Source organism: Narcine bancroftii, chromosome 3 (genome assembly GCF_036971445.1).
Source record: "Narcine bancroftii isolate sNarBan1 chromosome 3, sNarBan1.hap1, whole genome shotgun sequence".
NCBI classification, from domain to species: Eukaryota; Metazoa; Chordata; class Chondrichthyes; order Torpediniformes; family Narcinidae; genus Narcine; species Narcine bancroftii.
The window spans coordinates 303347874-303370756 of NC_091471.1; positions in this window are offsets into that span (position 1 = coordinate 303347874).

Sequence of the window (22883 nt, forward strand, 5' to 3'; positions counted from 1 at the left end):
ATTGTAAGGGTTTATCCAGTGTCTTCTTGAACACTTTTTTTTCCTCTTTGTATCATCTACACCTTATGGTCCCAAGTTCTCACCACTCTCGAGGGAAAAAGGTTTCTCGTGAATTCTGGGCTCATATACTTAAAGCAGCGGGTTGTGGGCTGAGAAAATATTTTTACAATGGGGAGATCTGAAGAGAAAAGGAAGGCATCAAAATCTGAATTGGAGTCGATGTGGAGCCACAGGTAAGTGAAGTTGAGAAACTGAGGGGTTGGGTGCATAGTATCCTGAAGGAGTCAGCCCAGGTAGATGGGGCACTTGGCATACAGTGGTCAGGGCAATGAGTGCAAGAGTTGGGACCTCATGTTACAACTGTACAAGAGGTTGGTGAATCTATGTGCAGTCCATTAAGATGGGAATATTTACGAGGATGTTGCCAGGTCTGGAAGGCTTGAATTATAAGAAGAGGCTGGATAGGCTGGGAATTTTTATTCAAAGTTCTGATTTATTATCAGAGTACATACACGACACACATACAACTCTGATATTATTTTACCTGCAGGCTAGGCAGAGTTTCTACTTATCCTTACAGACAGCTCAGGTTTCAAACCCCCGCCCCAATTGCTGGCGCTGTAAAGCCATTGTGCTAACTGCTATGTCATTCGTGACTCTCCAGCTATGTGATTCCCACTATGTCTGTTCATAGCGATAATCACAGATTTGGAGACAGCCCTATCTGTGTATACTTGGCACTATCCATTCCTAAGGCTCTCAAATGTTATAGCAAGATAACATTTGGGTGGAGATAAACAAATGGAGTTTAGAGAAGGAAAGTGTAAAGTGAAATATTTTGGGTGGTCAAATGCAAGAGGATAGTTTAGGTAAATGGCAGGACATTCAGGAGCTGAATGTGATATTATATTTAACCCCTCCCAAATTGTGAGTGCAAAGTAAATACCAAGAGATTTGAGTTTCATAAGAAATAGGAGGCCATTCGGCTGGTCGAGCCTGCTCTGCCAATCAGCGAGATCATGGCTGATCTGATGATCGACTCATCTCCTCCTAACTGCCCTTTACCCAAATCCGTAAAAATCTATCCAACCTTGTCTTAAATATATTCACTGAGGTCGCCTCCACTGCTTCAATGGGCAGGGAATTGCACAGATTCACCTCCCTCTGGGAAAAGCAGTTCCTCCTTATCTCTGTCCTGAATCTACTACCCTAAATCCTGAAGTAGTGCCCCCTAATTCTGGTGCTCCCCATTAATGGAAACAATTGACCTCCCTTCATCTTATTTATGGCTTTCATAATTTTATATATTTCTATAAGATTCCCTCTAATTCTTCTAAATTCCAGTGAGTGCAGTCCCAGATGACGCTGGCTAACCAGTAGATTGGCTGTTTTGTGAACCAGTTAAGGAAGCCATTTTTGCCTTTCACACTGGCTCACTGTTAACCGGTTCTCTGGGTCCTTTCACACTTATCACAAGGCATCCGCAGGGATAGAGGATTCTATCCTCCACCAGTAACATCTGAGTGACGCATCATGCGATTGCAGACTGTCCTAAATCCTGATCAATGTATTATGATATTGCATGTAAGCAAAATTAATTATGCTAGTTAAGGTTTATATAAGCACAGTATGAGCCCTTCAGCCCCTATTATTGTTGTGCCGATCTATATAAACTTTTATAATTTTATAAAAGACCGTGGGAAAGTATAGCTGCACAATTTATGAAGACTGTGCGGAAAAAGCAATGGCAGATCTTCCCTCCCAGTATTCTGTGTGGCAGAGAAAGGGCTATATGCATGGAATACTCATGGAGGGGTTTCTCTGCCACATGGAATTCTGGGAGGGCAGGTCCACCATCGCTTTTTCCCATGGTCCTTGTAAATTGTGTGCGATAGCGCTACCAACTTTCCCATGCTGTTTATAAATTGTCCGCTATTGCTATTTATGGCTTCCACTTTCCTTTCTCTTTCTCTCTCCTGCTGCAACTTTCCCATGGCAAAGTTTATACCTTAATTTTAATCTTCTTTCCTTTATGTTCCTCCACCCACGCAAAAACTTGTGTCATTTCTGTTCTAGAATGCAATTCTCAGTTTCATACTTGGCTAAATGGAGCACTGGCGTTTGCAAACACCGGGGATTGCTGCAGGGGTCAAGGCATTCTATCCCTGACGTGAAATGACTTCATTTCACGCCAGAATTCAGACTAATTTGGTTTCAAACTTGCCAATTGCCAGTTAATTCCTGGGATAAGATGCAAGCGTGAAAGGGGCTATCCCTTGCACCGACAATTGTCAAGCTTTGTTTCTCTTTAAAATTCTCTACTGCAGCAAAATGGCATGAGGCTATGCGGAGAGGCAGCGGTCCCAACATGTGTCCCACCCTGTTTACAGAGGGAATACTGACCATCAGTCGAATTCCATTCATGCAGTGGTTAGTGCTGCTGTCACACTCAGACACCTGGGTTCCATCCTGATCTCAGGTGCTGTCTGTATGGATTTCCCACATCCTCCTGTGATTGCACAGACCTCCATGGGTTACTTCCATTTGCCAATCATGTGGTGGTTATCAGGTTCATTGGCAATAGTAAATATCTTTTTTTTTTTTCTTTGGCTTGGCTTCGCGGACGAAGATTTATGGAGGGGGTAAAAAAGTCCACGTCAGCTGCAGGCTCGTTTGTGGCTGACCAGTCCGATGCGGGACAGGCAGACACGATTGCAGCGGTTGCAAGGGAAAATTGGTTGGTTGGGGTTGGGTGTTGGGTTTTTCCTCCTTTGCCTTTTGTCAGTGAGGTGGGCTCTGCGGTCTTCTTCAAAGGAGGCTGCTGCCCGCCAAACTGTGAGGCGTCAAGATGCACGGTTTGAGGCGTTATCAGCCCACTGGCGGTGGTCAATGTGGCAGGCACCAAGAGATTTCTTTAGGCAGTCCTTGTACCTTTTCTTTGGTGCACCTCTGTCACGGTGGCCAGTGGAGAGCTCGCCATATAATACGATCTTGGGAAGGCGATGGTCCTCCATTCTGGAGACGTGACCCATCCAGCGCAGCTGGATCTTCAGCAGCGTGGACTCGATGCTGTCGACCTCTGCCATCTCGAGTACCTCGACGTTAGGGGTGTGAGCGCTCCAATGGATGTTGAGGATGGAGCGGAGACAACGCTGGTGGAAGCGTTCTAGGAGCCGTAGGTGGTGCCGGTAGAGGACCCATGATTCGGAGCCGAACAGGAGTGTGGGTATGACAACTGCTCTGTATACGCTTATCTTTGTGAGGTTTTTCAGTTGGTTGTTTTTCCAGACTCTATTGTGTAGTCTTCCAAAGGCGCTATTTGCCTTGGCGAGTCTGTTGTCTATCTCATTGTCGATCCTTGCATCTGATGAAATGGTGCAGCCGAGATAGGTAAACTGGTTGACCGTTTTGAGTTTTGTGTGCCCGATGGAGATGTGGGGGGGCTGGTAGTCATGGTGGGGAGCTGGCTGATGGAGGACCTCAGTATTCTTCAGGCTGACTTCCAGGCCAAACATTTTGGCAGTTTCCGCAAAGCAGGACGTCAAGCACTGAAGAGCTGGTAAATATAGTAAATATAGTAAAAATAGTAAATATAGGGCAGCACAGTTAGTGCAACACTATCACAGGGCCATGGTTGGAATTTGCACAGTCTGTAAGAAGTTTGTCCATTCTCCTGTCTGGGAGGATATACCAACTCCTGTATGGCCTGGATCTCCTCTGGGTGCTCCCACAATCCAAAGATGTATGGGGTTTGAAGGTTGATTAGTCACAGGTGTGTTTGGATGGTCCAGGTACTCTGCAATATCTCTCATAAATAAAAATGAATAAAAGAAATAATTTACCAAAGGAGATGTTGGCGACAGGAGGATGGATTTGGGGTGAAGAGGTTGATGAGGAAGAAATGTGGAATTAGTACAAACAGGTGCTGAATAGTAGGCTGAATGGACTGTTTCCATGTTGCATGACTGCTTTCCCCCAAAATTGTGGCACTGATTCTATGGCAGTAAGTAATCTCTTGAAGCCAATTTTGCTCTCTCTTTACTGTTTCTTGTTGTGAACTAGAGTGAAGGGTTTGTGTGGCCAGCACTGGCCTGTGTGACCCATCATTTGGTGATCCTGCTCCGCAGGGTTGGTGACAGGTCCTGTAGATGGCACTGTCATGCCACTCATCAGCTGCCAGACAGTGAAATTGGAAAGACTTGTCTTGAACTGTAATTGCGTTTTGTAAGCCAACGGAAAACACGTCTCAGCTGTCAATCCTTCAGCTTTAGACAAAGGCTCATAATCTGAGAAAAAAACAAATAGGTGGCACATCTGATATTGCCACATGTTTTAAATATTTCAGTTAGCATTTGGATTTCTTGAATGGGACTCCACTGGGGAAATTAGACCTCCCTCTGGTGTACTGAGGTGAAAGGGTAAGCAGAAGCATTGGTACTGAGAGGTTTGATTTGTTTGATGAGTAATTTCTAATTGTTAAAATGGTTTAATTACATTCCTAGCTCTGCTATTGAAACAGGTTTAAACATGTTTCAGCATTTCAACCTTGGGACGTTGGGATGTATTTCTTGTCCATCCTAATTGCTCTTGATATGCTTTCCCAAAGCACTTAAAAATAATCGGTAGAGTACTTCATTGTGTTGAGGTATGAGGGACTTAACACAAAGTTCCTGTCATCCAATAAAAAGGAAATAATGCACAGAGAGTTGTGGTGCTGGGTGAATTGAAAGGAAAGCTAACTTAGAAAGATTCAAATTCATAAAGGTTTAAAAAAAAATCAGGATGTAATTGTATTGCGTTCTATTCTTGAACTGAGGTCCCTTTTAAATGGCCAGCGGTTAGTCTGCTTGCTTCCATTGTTTGATATTGAGGAAGTACAAATTTTTTTAAAAATTTGATGTGCAGCACGGTAACAGGCCTTCTGGCCCACAAGCCCTTACCGCTAAAATATCCCAATTAACCTACAACTCCCATATGTTTTGAATGGTGGGAGGAAACCGGAGCACTTGGAGGAAATCCATGCAGACATGGGAAGAATGTACAATCTCCTTATAGACAGCATGGGATTTCAACCCAGATCGCTGGCACTGACATAGTGCACTAACCGTGCCACCCAATGTATTTACTGCAATTCACACCACAATTTTAAAAAAATACTTATTTATTTGGCTGAGGATCTCCAAATACTGCACAGCCGATGAAACAACTTGGAGCTATATTTGGCTTTGTAATGCAGGAAACTCAGGAGACAAACAGCATGTAGCAAGCTCCTGCACAGCAATCTGATGACCGATAAACTCTAGGTTAAGGGATAAGAATGGGACTCCAGTGATAAATTCTCCTCTCTTCATTGAATATATTGCAATGGGATTATTACCATTCACATGAAAGTACCTTGCTTTAAAGTCTCACTCTCAATAGTGTAACTATTTATGAGTCTGTATGGTTTCTACAAGACTCTGCAGCGGGACGAGTCCACAGCTTTGGGAGAAGTGGGTACCCTCAGTAACTCAACCAAACATTGACAAAGGGGCTGAGATATGAACTTTCAGCTTCCTCCATTCAACAACTGGTTAACTTGGGAAAATGGACCAATTGAAAAACACTGTGAAGTGCAGAGACTGAAACATCTGGACTAATTTGGCAGAATATCTTTGTCAGGATTTCTATTAAAATCGATAACAGTTAATCACTCTCGTTCCTCTAATCTGTCTTTCTTTCTATTTTTAGCCTTTCTTGTCCACATTTTTGAATAATTTATTTCACTGAAATATTATTTCCTCCTTAATGTACTACAGACTTTAACACTGTTATTCTAAATCCCTGCAGTGAATTTTGAACAGGACGTGTGAAAGAAAGTTGGTGATAGATTAAAATAGAGACCAATTTTGTACAACAGATTTTCACTGCAGCTCCCCTGGGTGTTATTTTAATTCTTGAGTTACTAGGAGGCATGCCAGGCCTGCCTCTTCCTCAGGTATCTGATATGATCATATCAGCCTTTATAAGAAAGTGTCCTGGGCGGCTGCATCACAATGTGGTGCGGTTGCGACAGAGAAATGGAGGTCAATCCATAAGTTCCATAAGAGTGGCAGAGAGGATCACTGGAGTCTCTTCCCCCCCCCCCCCCCGCATCCCCCATCATCTTCATCTACCATGATCATTGTCTGAAGATGCGCAAAATTATTGATGACCCCTCCTACTCTGCACAAGCATCTTTCAGTGGCTCCCATCAGGGAAGAGATACAGGATTATCTGAGCCAGCACCACCCGGTTGAGGAACAGCTTATTCCCACGGGCAGTGAGAATGCTGAACGACCAAAGGAACTGCTCACACTGACCATCCGAGAAACAAATTTTATTTATATTTTCCTATATACGAATGTTCTCCTGCATAAGTGTTGTTTGTCTATAATCTGTGTTATGTCTGGTTGTGCATCTGCATGTTTTGCACCGAGGACCAGAGAGCACTGTTTCATGGGGTTGTACTTGTGCAATCAGATGACAATAAACTTGATTTGATAATTTGGTTAAGATTCAAATTTTAACTCTAGCTTCTGTGAATTGGACTCACAGTGGTGGGAAAAGTTTCAAACAGATGGATACTGGAGAGGGATCACCTGATATGAACTTTTAAGCCTCAAACCTGTCTGAGTGAAGACTGTGGTGCCCCTCCATTAACCCAAGTTCCTACCCCAATGAATTTCTGCTGACCCACCTCTCCCCACCCAACTTGACAGTGATTAGAGCAGATGAGCTGCGATAAGATATGATTCCAAGATGCATGCAATGTCCAATGTTGTTATTCTCTAAACTCACAAGTCAAGTCAAAATCATGGCTTCAGTTCCCTGCTGAGCATAAGAGGCCTCTCTGCTTTGTGGGCTGTGTCCAGGGATGCAGGAAAAGACAGACATCCAGAGCTGCTGGAATATCAACAACTCGGTGAAAGATGCCCTTTGGTCTGCCCAAAGCTTGTTGGTCTTCCTGCAGAAGGAGATGTCAGTGAGGGAATCCTGTCAACTGGCACATTCTATGCCGAGGGATGTACTAAAGCTTGGCATAGCCAATGCCAGGGCCTTGTTGGGAAGGCCCACATTCTATAGACCTTTCATTGACATTGAGGGAATAAGATTGGTGGGGGCACATTGTGGCAATGGTTAACTATACAAGATAAAATAACAAAATGAAAATACAAAAATGACACTATAAACGATTAAAAAAGACATTGGAATGGTTTTCATTTGAGGGTCTACGAATGTGAAATTTGTATATATTTTATGGTGAATAAAGTTTATTTGGAAATGTAAACAAAAAGCTGATTGTGGGTATGATGAACACTTAAGTCTTCCAAATAAATTGTGGAAGGTTTGGAGAAGGTGAACAGCAAAATAATGCACATTGGGAGGACAGCGGAAGGAAATCTATGGACCTTTGCTCACAGGATGCAAAATTATTGAGAGGTGGAGAGTGGTTCGTGGGTCAAGTATTATAACATCATTAGGAAAGAAAATAAATGTTTCAAAATGACCATGAAATTAATTCCAGGAAGAGGAAAAACATGAGATCCGAATCAGTGACGTGATCAAGGAACTCCTGTAGGAATTATAGCCTTTAGAGGGCAGTGTCTTGCAATATTGCTGCACTTTACACATTCTTTCTTTTGTTCTCAATGTGAAAAGCAAGACTTGCTAAATCTCAGAAAAAGGGCACTTCCTACCTTCCTATCTCAAGCTTCACTTGCATGAATAGATAAACCTTAAAGCATTTTACTTCATTTTGAGTCACATTCTTTGAAAACATTTAGCCGTCGCTGCATCTACAGGTTCTTCCCCCTCCATGGAGCCACTTGAAAAACAAACAATAACGTTATAGATAATTAACCACCCCCCCCCCCTTAAGTTTACAGATCAAGCCTCTGGACAGGGCGAATCTTACTAAGCGGGGATAAGGAGATACTTTAATAGAGTCACCCCAACAGTGAGCGGCATCATCCTGGGTGATGCCATTGCTGGTTCACTCAACTTTATTCAAACAGCTGATATATGAGCAAAGCACGACTAAGGCTCTCCGCTGGCTGAATATTTGCTCCCACCTTCAGCAAAGATTTGTACATTACTCGTTGGAGTCACCAACTGTGGCCACTGGAATCACAGTGGACATGAGGAAATAACCACACAAGACATATTTTGAGTGAATCAAACAAACTTGCTCTTCAGAACCCGCACAACTTTTTAAAAGCCATAATCACACACCTGACACATGCTGACGTCATCACGCACTGACATCACATAGCCGGTTCAATGCCTTCTGGCAGTTGTAGAACTGCCCTAGTCCCGCTATACTTTTATAATTTTAAACAAATATTTTTTACCTATTATTTTATTATTTATTTTAAGTTTTAAAAATTTATTTTCCTCAATTTTATTTTGCTGATTGCTTGAATTGTCAATAATAGGGGGTTTACTGTATTCAGTCTTCCCTGCTATCATTTTTTGACCTTGATGGTGTCCCATAATCAGGGTCCAGGGACTTCTCTTAGTTCCTTAATTAAATAAAGATGATGTTAAATTTGGATCTGTTGCTTAAGGGCCAACCGGGAAAAATCTCCCTTTTATTTCTTTCTAAGTAGAACTCTATACCAATGTTTCAAAGTTTTTGATGTTAACATTAATTACTGTGGTGTAGTGGCTTATTGGAACCCTGTCTTCGGTCTTTTGAATTAAAGAATATTATAGGTATACCCCGCTTTCCAAAATGAGAGCATTCCTATGAAATGTTTTGTAAACCGAAATGGCATAAAGTGAAGACCAATTCACTACTATTGGAGGCCATTTTCGTAAAAGCGAAAACCCATTCAAATCCTTTCGTAAAAACGAACACAGCTTTCTTTGTAAAAATGAATTTTTGTAATTTGACTATTTGTAAAGCGGGTTATACCTGTACCAGAATTAACTGGGACTAAATTTCTCTCTATGCTTGTACTACCCAAGCAATATAACCCGGTGATTCTGTCAAAATATTGATTTTCCTGGAGTTTTTGGGATTTTAAAAATAATCTGAAGTGCGTTTCTGCCAGCAAGCAGTCCAGGCTCTGTGGGCCAAAGGGCTTGTTTTCACATTGTGTGATTCCGCACGAGTCTACGACACATGAAAGGGGAGACAACTGAGGAGTCTGGTAATCCAAACAGGGGTCAGGATAAGGGTTATGGGGTGTGACGAGTATAACCAAATAAAAAAAAAACCAAAGAGATCAAATAAAAAGGGAGAGGACAGTAGCAATTAGAGAAATGGTATTACAGCGCCAGCAGCTTGGCCTCAACTCTGCCACAGTCTGTAAGGAGGGCATACATTCTCCTCCTGTCTGCATTGGTTATCTTTGGGTGCACTGGTATCTTCTCACATTCCAAAGATACACAGGGTTAGTAGATTAATTGGTCACATGGGATATTTTGGTGGTGGTGTCAATTGAGTAAGATCCAAGCAAGATTTTGATTATTTGGACACTATAAAGATTAAATGCCAAAACATAGCTGCCATCTATAGAAAGCAATAACTAACAGCCAAGAAATTAAAGTCTGTGCATCAGACAATTGTGGTGGGATAATGTGTACTTGCAATGACTAATATTTAGCATCTATGAATAGGGTACTAAGAGGAGAAATTGTGGGGCAGAATATTGGCTCCTCTGCCCTGGATTTTTTGTGTAAGAAGGACAATAGCAAAATAAGTTGCAACTTCCTGTAATCATCAATAATAAAAATGAAAAAAAAATCGAGAGAGAAAAGTTGGGGAACAGTCTGCTGGTCAGCCAGTATCTGTGGGGGGGAAAAAAAAACAAAGTTAATGTTTCAGATTGGTCTATCACCTGAAACATATACTCGATTTCACTTTCCACAAATGTTGCCAGAGTGTTTGTAATATTTTCCCTTTCTCAGTTCAGATTTCCAGCATCTGCCCTTTTTTGATTTTCGTAACGGTGAGAATGAATAAATGAATGAAAGTTTATTGTCATATACATAAGTACTATGTACAGATGCATGGAATTTCTTATTCACTGCAGGCACAGAGGTACACAACAGCAATGCTATACACTAAAATGACCACAAAATGCCACGAGACAGAAAAAGACATGATAACTATACAGTTGCATATTTCTCTGCTTGTCCACAGATAGAAAATCTATTTTTGTCCTCATTTACTGAAACCATGAAGTCATCATCATAAAAGTCATACAGCAGGAGACGCGGCCCCTTCATATAAATATATAACAATTACAGCACAGAAACAGGCCAGTTTGCCCCTTCTAGTCCATGCCGAACACCTTCTCCCACCTAGTCCCATGGACCCACACCCAGCCCATAACCCTCCACACCTCTCTCGACCATATACCTATCCAACTTTTCCATAAATTTTAAAATCTAACCTGCATCTACCACTTTGGCCGTGTTTATTCCACAATCCCGCCACCCTCTGAGTGAAGAAATTCCCCCTCATGATTCCCCTATACTTTTCCCCCTTCAATCTCAATCCAGGTCCTCTTGTTTGAATCTCTCCCACTCTCAATGGAAAAAGCCTGTTCACATTGTCTCTATCTGTCCCCCTCATAATTTTAATGACCTCTATCAAATCACCCCTCAATCTTCTACACTCCAGGGAATAAACTCCTAGACTGCTTAACCTAACCCTGAAACCCAGGCAACATTCTTGTAAATCTTCTCTCCACTCTTTCTATTTTGTTGACGTCCTTCTTCTAATTCGGTGACCAAAACTGCATGCAATATTCCAAATTTGGCCAGACCAATGCCTTGTACAACTTCAACATGACATCCCAACTCTTATATTCAATACTCTGATTTATGAAGGCCAACATACCAAAAGCTTTCTTCACCACCCTATCTATATGTGACTCCACTTTCAGGGAATTATGTACCAGAATTCCTAAAGCCCTTTGTTCTACTGGACTCCTCGATTGTCCACCATTTAACATGTATCACCTTTGCTGATCAGACCTACCAAAATGTAGCACCTCATACTTATCAGTATTAAACTCCATCTGCCATCTTTCAGCCCACTCTTCTAACTGGCCTATATTCTGCTGCAAGCTTTGAAAACCTTCCTCATTGGCCACAATACCACTAATCTTTGTATCGCCTGCATATTTACTAACCCAATTTACCACCTCATCATCCAGATCATTAATATATAATGACAAACAACAACGGACTCAGTACCAATCCCTGAGGCACTCCACTAGTCACTGGCCTCCAATTTGACAAACAATTTTCCACCACTACTCTCTGGCATCTCCTTTTCAACGATTATTGAATCCAGTTCACTGCTTCAACATTAATACTTTTTTCCATCGTACTTTTGTTCTTTATTCATTTAGAGTTCATTTGGACTTATGCTACCAAAATTGGATCCTAGTGTGACTTTTAGCCCCTCAAAAATAGTATCCATGTAATAGTTGACCCCATAAATGTAACATTAAAAATGGTCACCAAAATTTAACTTTTACATAAGTATCAAGCTCCAATTTCTCAGTAACATTCCTCCCCCCACTTTCTCAACCCCTGCCCATTGATTTCCTCCATCTCTCTGGCTCTGTTCTTTCTCCCCTCTTTCAGGGTCTTTCAGCCCATGAGGTTTTGCTGACCCCATGTACATCTACTCAACAATCTAACCCTTCCCTCCCTCACACCAACCCCAAGGTGGATTAGATGCATGAATTCAACATTAATACCCAACGTTTGAACCTTCCTAACTAACCTCTAATGCGGAACCTTGTCAAAGGCCTTACTGTCTTGGGTAAACTTATACCTCTCATTTTGTTCATTTTAGATTGGTCACAGTGTTTGAGCTACCGAAAGAAAATAGACACACACACCGAGAGCAGTTCAATTTATACAGATGTTTATTACTAATTCAAAAGCTGATTTCACACTACAATATGCAAGCCCTTCCCAACTATACTTATCAACGCTTGGACTGGTCCCAACTGCCGAAGCGAGGCAACGACTGCACACTTGTAGTAGGTTGTCAGGGCGCTGGTAGCAGCTTCTCCACCTCCCCCGAACGAGACGTTGCTCGGACTCTGGCTGTTCTTCCTTCTTGACAAGGGGTGTTCCCACCCCTCGGAGAGTCTAAACTTCAGAAGCAGGTCCACAGGCTTATATACCCCAAAAACAATTAATCATGCGCCTACTCCTTCTAATATTTGTCAGTCAAAATCAAAACTGAACATACTATCCTACAATTTAGAAGATTAATTATTATGGAACCAGGATTTTATGATTTCTTGGTTTATCTCGTAGATACAAAGACTTATTAAAACTTCTCGAGCAAGACAGGTTGTGACCAATTCGTCAATTTCAGAGTGTTGCATTTGACAACTGCTTTCCCTGGGCCTCACAGTGGAATTCCATTTCAAAGTGTATCTTCAGATAAGTCCCCATGGCTGAGTTTAATTACATCTGCTAGTTCTGAAAGTAAGGTGACTTGTGTGTGGACCCAGTGTCATCAGTTCCACATAAGCAAAAACCATCTGGGTACATGGTTTTAATCCTCCATTACATTCCACCCCTTGGTCACAATCTGTCAGTTGCGAGGCCTAACCAGTATTTGAGTACAGAGGGAGCGAAAAAAGAGAAATCAAAACAACAATTACAAAGATAAGCAATGACGCGAGCAACCAACGGAGGATAGTGTGGCCCACTCCCCCAAATGTAGCAGTTAGCCATGAGAAAGGATTCCAACCAAGGCTCAAATGATCCTTGTTGGCCACAATACCCAGATACTGGAGCTCACGAACAGATTTTGAAACATGCTGAACAAAAACATATTTATATAAGCTGCACTTGAGGCTGGTGACCGAGGACTTCCTTGGTGTAATGCATCGGACCGTGTTTCCCATGGGGAACTCCCTCGGGACGTCCTCGACATTACAAATCCAATTGCTGGCATCAAAGCAGCTGTTAAGCCAGATCACCAGGAGTGTAAAATGGAGAACCTGGAACAAAGAAGCCTGACACATGTCACTCACGATACCATAAGCGTTCAGTGTTTAAACAGACTAAATCATCCTGTCCCTCAATAGCTACCCACCGAGTGTTACCCTGGGCAGGTGTCACTATTTCCCCTTTTACAGGAGGGCCACTACCTGGTGGTGCCACCCATACCTTTTGTCCAACATTCTCTAGTTCGGGGATGGGGGGCATTGACTGTTTTTCCTCTGGAATAGGCTGTAATTCAGGAGCGTGAAGAAGTCGGTGGAAAGGTGTACCTCCTTTTAAAGGGCAATGATTCAAATTGTCGACTGCCTGCTGCAGCACATGGCAGCATCCCTTCTGGGTCCCCAGTGATGTTAACAAATGAATTTGTTCCTTCAGTAAGCCGTTCATTCGTTCAACTAACCCGACAGCCTGCGGGTAATAAGGAATATGGTGAACCCATAAAATACCATTGTCATTTGCCCAATCACAGATTGCTTTCCCGGAGAAGTGCGAGCCATTATCAGAGTGAATCTCCTCTGGAACATCATAACGATAAATCAAATGGTTTAGTCCTTGGATAGTGCTAGCTTGGTCAGCCGTCTTCGTGGGAAAAGAAAAAACCAGGCCCGAAAAGGTGTCAACCATTACTAGGACGTAATGTTTACCCATACAGTCTAGCATGGGGCCTATGTAATCAATTTGCCAGACTGCAGCTGAGTGAGCACCCCGTTTTATTCGGCCATGCGGACCAGGTGGAACGGTATGGAACTTCACAAGCTGACATTCTGGGCATGTACGTACGACCATGCGGACATCATCCTGATGGACGGATAAAGCATGTGTACGGGCCCACATAGCTGATCCCTTCTCGCCCAAATGACCACTCTGTTCATGTGCCAATCGATCCAGGGGGACGGTATCAGCACGGCTGATAGTGGCAAGCTGATCTGCTACTGCATTATGTTGAGCCATGTTAGTCGCCATATTGGTATGGGCATCAACGTGATAAACGGTTATCTCACGATGGTGGGAAGCATCCCACACAGCTGCCACAACTCTTTGCCCCATACTGGGCGGTCATGTATAATCCAGTTGTTCTTTTGCAAATCAGGCATCCATACCACAAGTCCATTAGCCACAGCCCAGGAATCAGTAAACAGGCGAAGAGGGTGATCATGGGGACTGCCTTCAACTCAGCATACCGACTGGAGCCACCATCCCCCTCCTCCGATAAGTGAGTTCCTGACCTGGGATGGTAAGCCACCTGTTCGTGTACGCGGCCCACCCCTTCAGGCCCTCTGGTCGCACGACTCTGAATATACCACTTCCATTTAACAATAGAAGACTGCTGAGCCCGCCCGATCTTTAGATTAGCATCATTAGCCAGGACACAGTTCATTATAGTTAGTGCAGGTCGCAATTGAACATCTGCATCACCTGTCATTTTTTCAGTCTCTAGCAGGGCCCAGTAACAGGCAAGTAACTGTTGTTCAAAACCAGAATAACGAGTGGCAGCCTCGGGCATGGTACGTGACCAGAATCCCAGTGGGACTCGGCGACCCTCTTGTTTCTGCCAGAGGATCCAGGAGGCCACATCATCAATATAATGGTGAATTGAGAGGGAAGGCGATACTGGAAGGTGGGTGAAGGTATACTGGCGCCCCTTCCAGGTAAAGGCGAACTGATCCTGTGAGTCCTCAGCTATAAGAATACTGAAGAAGGCGTTAGCGAGATCAATGACAGCATACCATGTTCCTGAGTTCCCAGTAGCAATGTTTTCAATAAGGGTGACAATGTCCGGAACTGCTGAAGCAAGTGGTGGGGCATGTTTGTTCAAAAAACGATAATCAACTGTCATTCTCCAGGAGCCATCCGGCTTCTGGACTGGCCAAACAGGGCTATTAAAGGGTGACGTTGCGGGCCTCACTACCCCTTCTTCTTGCAGAGCATCGATGGTGGCAGTAATCTCTTCCTGCCCCCCAGGGAGACGATATTGTGGAACGCACACCGGTTTCATGGGGGCTGGCACCATCACAGGATCCCACTTAGCCTGACCCACTACTAGTTTTTTTGTAATAGTTCGAATTCCAAATTCAAATCCCCCTTGGCTAGTATTAAGGGCCATACCGGCCAACATATTAATACCCAGGATACACTCGTCAGTAGCAGCTACCAGGGCATGTAACCAGAGAGGGGAAGGGCTATCACCATGGCACAGACTTTTATTTCCTTTGCCAGGGTGACCGCTCCTCCCAACCCCTCTATTCGAAAGGCTGGTCCAGTCCAGAGGTTGGGGTTACCAGGAATCACCGAGTGCTCTGCACCGGTGTCGACCAAAGCCAAGTATTGGCGATCATTACCCCCACCCCAGTGGATTGTTAACGGTATGTAGGGCCGCGGATCCCCGTATGTGCGCCGTGTCTCGATGGAGTAGACACGGGAATCCTGCCCACACCTTCAGGCTTCAGAAGGGTTCGGGGACTTCCAGGACCACATGCTATTGTTATTTTTAAGAGCCTGTTTAACCCATTGTTTTACCTCATCATGAGTAACTGGAGCAGGAGAAGCCAGCTCGATAGAAGCAGCAGGGGGAGCAGAAGGCACAGCTGGGCCAGGAGGACTCAGCAGCTGGGGATGATGTTCCCCTGCCCTCCTCTTATAAAGGACCTCGGTAGGTTTCCCATCAATATCACTTTTAGGTACGCCTAACTTTAACAAGGTTAGAAAAAGGTCCTTTCTTGTCGGTCCGTTATTAGTAGCAGCCCCTCTATTTTCATCCTGCTTGTCTGATTTAACCTGAGCTGAATGTGAGTGGATTTTACCTCCCAATTCTAATTCTCGAAGCCCAGATAAGGCGTGCACCGCCTCAGGCACAGGGTGCCCAATTAGTGGACTAGTTACGGACAGAACCAGCCCCCGTGTGGTGGGTTGGGCGGAACGAACCAATCGGGTATGCATTCCGGCCGTGAATATCTCTTCATCAGGGCTCCCCCCATGTACCCACAGCCTCAAACGCCCTGCATACAAGGCAGAGGCCAGGGCCTGCTGACGAATTACTGCTATACCCTCCTCTGGGGTTCTCCAATTGTTTTGCAAATGTAAATCCCAATCTATTGGTGATGGTTATACTCGTAGCAGGGCATCCCCTAGAGTAGTAAGTAAGTAATTCATCTCTCTCCCCTACCCCGCAGCTCAGCAGTGACCCTGATATCAGTAGATAATGTTCCTAATCCCAACAATTCCTCAGGAGTTAAAAAGACATTACCCCCTCCTTGTTCCCAGACACGCAGGAGCCAGGCTGCCAGAGTTTCTCCTGCCTTTTGCCTAAATCGATCTCCAATGACAGCCAGCTTTTTTTACAGAGAAGTCACGTAACATTGACGGCTTCCGACCCCTGTTCCCACTTTGGCCCACAGGGACCTCCACCCAGTCTAGGGGAGGAGGTCGAGGCCATCCCGTAGAGGGGGTAGGCCATAGAGCATCAGCAGGTGTTTGGATATTTTCCTCTGGGTCCACTTGGGAGACCGGGGTATCTATCCCTTCAATCTCTATGCTTACATCATCCCCCCTTCCATCTGTTTGGAAAGTCTGCTGCCTTATGGGGCGGGCGTGAACAGCGGGTGGAGAGGGCAGTATGTTAGGCACATGCTGAGGAGTATCTGCATTATTACCATTGTCATTCCAGATATTCCCATCCCAATCCTCAATTACATCAGGATCGTCACCATTCCTTATCATGGCATGAATACGATATGGATCGGGTTCTACTTCATGCCTTTCCTTATCTGCAGAGAGCTGCTGCCGGAGTTTAATATTACGTCAGATCATTTGGACATGCTTATCTTCCCATTCTTTGGCTCTGTCCTGACTGGTGCTCATCATGGAACAGCATTGTCGCATGGCTTCTAGCTCCTCCTCTAATTGCTTTCTTTTGCACTGAGATTCTACTTCTCTTTGAATTGATTCTGCTTCACGCTGAATGGAGTGGCGTAATGCTGTGGCCAGCAACCAAAAACCATTTGTCAGCGTCCCCTTTTTATCAGGAAATTTACTTTCTCGAAGGAGAGTGGCAACCCGCTCTCCCAGAGGTGCACTTGATAGGTCTAACTTCTCATCCAAACTAATGGGTGGTCCCAACAAAGACAGGGTATTGGCCAACATGCCAAACCCATCGTCTTTGGAAGTCCATCCAGGAATCAAGAACTGCTCAGGGCTCACCTCTTTCTTTCGGCGAAACATCTTGAGACCAATCCTGGTTGCAGCGCCAATTGTCTTGGGTAAACTTATACCTCTCATTTTGTTCATTTTAGATTGGTCACAGTGTTTGAGCTACCGAAAGAAAATAGACACACACACCGAGAACAGTTCAGTTTATACAAATGTTTATTACTAATTCAAAAGCTGATTTCACACTACAATATGCAAGCCCTTCCCAACTATACTTATCAACGCTTGGACTGGTCCCAACTGCCGAAGCGAGGCAACGACAGCACACTTGTAGTAGGTTGTCAGGGCGCTGGTAGCAACTTCTCCACCTCCCCCGACCGGGACGTTGCTCGGACTCTGGCTGTTCTTCCTTCTTGACAAGGGGTGTTCCCACCCCTCAGAGAGTCTAAACTTCAGCAGCAGGACCACAGGCTTATATACCCCAAAAACAATTAATCATGCGCCTACTCCTTCTAATATTTGTCAGTCAAAATCAAAACTGAACATTATATTCTACAATTTAGAAGATTAATTATTATGGAACCAGGATGTTATGATTTCCTGGTTTATCTCGTAGATACAAAGACTTATTAAAACTTCTCGAGCAAGACAGGTTGTGACCAATTCGTCAATTTCAGAGTGTTGCATTTGACAACTGCTTTCCCTGGGCCTCACAGTGGAATTCCATTTCAAAGTGTATCTTCAGATAAGTCCCCATGGCTGAGTTTAATTACATCTGCTAGTTCTGAAAGTAAGGTAACCTGCGTGTGGACCCAGTGTCGTCAGTTCCACATCAGCAAAAAGCATCTGGGTACATGGTTTTAATCCTCCATTACACTTACTAAAGTCCATGTAGACAACATCCATAGCCTTCCTTTCATCAACCTTCTTAGTAAACTCCTCAAAAAAATTCTATGACTTGTTAAACATGATTTGCCATGAACAAAACCATGTTGATTTCTCCTAATCAGTCCCCGTCTGTCCAAATAATTGTATATTCCATCTCTAAGAAATCTCTCCATTAATTTACACACCACCAACATCAGACTCACGGGCCTATAATTACCCGGTTTACTTTTAGAGCCTTGTTGTTCCACTGTCTAAAAAAGGCTCTAAAAGTAAACCGGGTAATTATAGGCCCGTGAGTCTGATGTTGGTGGTATGTAAATTAATGGGCTACCCTCCAATCCTCCGGCACCTCCCCTGTGGCTAATGACATTTTAAATATTTCTGTCAGAGCCCCTGCTATTTCTACACTAACCTCCCTCGAGGTCATTTTCTGGACCCAGAGATTTATCCACCTTTATTCTCTATAAAATAGCCAGTACTACCTCCTCATTAATCTGTATATTTTCCATGACCTCACCACTAGTTTTGCTCAGCTTCACCTGACTCAATATTCCTTTCCTTAGTGAATACTGAAGAAAAAAAAATGATTTAAAATTTCCCCCATGACTCCTCTGATCCTCAAAGGGTCCAATTTTATCCCTCGCTATTACTTTTAATGTAATGAACCCTTTGGATTTATTTTTTACTTTCTGCCAAAGCAGCCTCATATCTCTTTTTAGCCTTTCTAATTTCTTCCTTAAGATTGTTTTTGCACTTTTTATATTCCTCAAGCACCTCATTTATTTCCTGCTGTCTATACATCCCTCTTCCTCCGAACCAAATTCCCAATATCCCTTGAAAACCAAAGCTCACTATATTTTCTAACTTTTCCTTTAATTCTCATAGGGACAGACCAACTCTGTACTCTCATCCATCCATCTGCACTGATTCCAGTTCCTTCCATCGTCATCTTGGTGTTTCAAATGCTTGTCAAGATGCTTCTTAAATATTGTGAGTTTATCTGCCTCCACCACCTCCTTAAGGAGTGTGATGTGGTTTCCAACCAGAGTAAGGCATCCCGGACAAAGTGGGAGGAGCGAGAGAGAGACTCTCTCAGAACTCCCTTTGAAGAGAGGAGAACTTTGGGTAGGCATCCCTTTGAAAACTGAGGGAAAGCAGTGAACAAGATTCTAACAGAACTCCCTTTGAAGAGTTTTTTTTCCTGATGATGAAGAGCTTAGGTCTGAAATATTAGTTATGCTTTGCTTCCTATGGATGCTACTTAACTTGCTGAGTTTCTCCAGCGCTTTCGTTTATTGCACCAGATTCCAATCACAGTCTATGTAATTCCCTCTAAATCTTCTAATTCTCATTGTAAATCTCTTGCCCTCTTGTTCGAGGAGCCCACGCTATGGTAAAATAGGATTCCACTGACTGACCTCATCTGTCCTCTTCGGGTCACTCCTCAGCCCCCTCTGCTCCAGGCAAACAAACGTAGCCTATTCAACCTCTCCTTCTAACCTACATTGTCCAATCTAGATGGTGTTCACGGCTGGCCTTTAAATATTGGAGAAAAATACCTGGTGGAAGATTTGTGGCTCATCTATTTGATATCAGTAGTCATGATATGCTCCTAATCTGAGGGAACGTGGGGCTGATTAATTGCTGCAAATGATGCTGAGCTCATGAACATTTCATACAGACGCACAGCTTTTAAAAATGGGCAAATAACAGCAGAGAGAGCTTTACCCTTTACCTAACCATGGTATACTTGATGGTACCACTGAAGAATGTATTAACTCAAAAGATATATACACACTCAATTTAAAATGGATAAAATCACACAATAATTTGCTGTAATTGTTCCCCAAGAGCAGTGGTGCTATCAAGCATGTTAATAGTTGAATGGCACCGTTTCCCGACATTATCAGAGGAATGAATGACTGCAATGCCCCTAGACCAGGCTCCAACCCCAAACTAATTTTTTAAACATCACTACATGCTTTGTATTATGATAAAAAGTAACAGATACCCTGGAGTGATTTAATGGCCACATGATCAAATCAAGGGTCAGGGGACACTTATAAACCATTTGAACTCTCTGATCTCATTTGCAAGGTTGCCTGAACTATTTTATGAGTTTGACTGCTTTGTAATCACCCCCTTAGGTATTCCATTATTCTCTTCATAATTTATTTACGAATATCACAACCTCTTCAGAATGAGAATTCAATTTTCCCTAGGACTTAAAGGCAGAGGAAAAAAAAAATGACAGGAGTTGCATGATCTGTTGTGAAGATGACATCTTCAATCATGGATTCTGAATGATAAGGCCAGACATGGGGATGGGATCTCACAATGACTAGTTCTTGGATTTGGTCCATATTGTGGATTGAGATTGCAAGATTATGGAAAATGACCCACACCTTCAGTAATTTTCTAAAACATGATGGTGAGCTCAAATCTTTGAAAGCCTATTACATATTAAGAAATTGTAGTCCTTATTGTAAAGTTGACAATGAAATATCTGTAGTCAAATTTATAACCAAATATTAATGTGGGTAATTAACAAAGTAATTAACTGACAACAAACAAGGCTAATAACAATTTGGTAATCTATTACACACCCTAATTGGTTTTCTTTTCTGTTAAATTCAGTGGAAAGAAGAACTGGACACATCGTATAACGGGTGGATAATTAGATGTCACCCATTTTATTGCATCATTTAACGTTAAGATTGCACTCATTATGTTTGAATGAATTTGTTCTTCTTTCCGTCATTGATGGACAATAGTTTAAAAACTATTGCAGAAAGAGGCACCATCAGAATCTGAAGATTCTCTTTATTAAGAATACTGTGTCGTTTCAACAAAAAAAGGATGGCCAAGTTATGCCTCTCCAGAAAACGAACTTGCATTTATAGCTATCATAACCTTAGGATGTCACAGAGCAGTTCATTATCGAAGAAATGCATTTTAAAATCACTGTACACCATGCCAGATGGATCTTCAAGGCACTGTCCTCTCCTGAGGCACCCTCTTCTGCCTCATCAATTATTTTGATCACAAGTTTGCAAATGGGAATCTCTCTGTCCACATGCAGAAACAGTGGATAATGTTAAGGTATGAGGTCATAATGGCCAAGTTACATTCAGGACGTAAAGTGGCAGACAACATCTATTTCAAAAAAGGTGAATGTGGATTGACACTCTTCAGCTTTCGAAGGACTTTGCCATCATCAAATCTCAGACCATTAAAAGCTTAGGGTTAACATGAAGGAAAAACATAACTGGCCCACCCATTTAAATACTGAAGCAGTAAGAGACTAAAGGTTATCTTGTAGCATGTAACTGACCCAACAATTCCCTCATGACTTTGCATTACCTGCCAGGCACAAGGAGGAAATGTGATAGCAAGCTCTCTACTTGACTGGATTAGGGCAGAACCAACAATACTTTAGACGTCAACATCATGAAGGGCAAAGAAACCTGTTTGACTGGCATCTCACCCAAAGCACTTAATCTCTTCACCACTAATGCTCCTGAGCTGGAATTTATCCTATCCACAAAATGCACTACAAAAACTTGCCAAGACTTATTTGACAACATCTTCCAACAAACCCACAACATCTATTAATCAGGCCAAGAGTATCAGCCACATGGGAATGCCTTCTCTTGCAAGTTCCCCTCCAAGTTGTACCATCCTGAGTTGAGAATATATCACTGTTCCTTCATCGTTGCTTAGACCAAATACTGGAAACTCTTGAACCAAAATCACAATGGAAATACCTTAACCATGTGGACTAGAGCACTTCTGGGAGGGGGCATACTACAAAATTCTCAGGGGTAACGGGGATGGACATTCAATGTTGGTTTCTCCACCTTGACAAGTAGACCCCCAGGGTCAGGGATAACTTGCTTCCCTGCCAGATCTGTGGGATTATAGTTGGTGTATGATGCCAATGTAGGACCATGAATCTGCAATAGATGGGGTAGGTAGACCCCATCTGTTGGTGTGCTTCTTCAGCTACTTCTGCTGAAGCAGCTTACATAAGAACATGAGGTGGAGTAGGCCATAAGGCCCGTCAAACCTACTCTGCCATTCAGTGAGACCATACCTGTCTTTTCCCTGTATCCCTGATGAAAGACTCAGTGCCATCCTGAATGTTTAATCTCTTCTTTCACTGGTCTTAGATTAATGATTACAATGGGACAATGGGGATGCTATACTTTTTCTTAAGAGTGTTTGAGAAACGCACTTGAATTGTGTCTTGATTTATGTGGTCATCTGTGTCCATGACAGAGCTTGGAAAAAAATGTCCTGATGCTGGATTTTGACCCAAAATACCGACTTTTCATTTCCTTCAATGGATAAAGTCTAGACTGCTGAGTTCCTCCCACATTTTTCTTTATGCTCTAGATTCCACAGTATTTTGTGGATGCACATTAGGGTTAGGAAGTTTGTTGCTGGAAGAATGTGGCCAGTCCAGCATAGGTGATTAAGAGCAACTGAGGTCTCACTACTGGGATATCGGCCTGGGAGAAGACACTGGAATTGACTAAAATATCAAATTTTAACTTTAGGCGTACATCGCGAGAACAGCACCTTTCATCCCATGAGCACGTGCCGCCCAATTACACATAACCAACCTACGATCACCGTTACGTGTTTTTGAATGGTGGGGGGAAACCGGAGCACCCAGAGGAAACCCACACAGACACAGGGAGTACATACATCTTCTTATAGCTGGCACGGGATTGAACCCATTCCTGGTCACTGGTGCTATAACAACATTGTGTAAACTACTACACTAAATTTGGAGGGATTTTTACAGGGAACACTTTGGTGGAACCTCT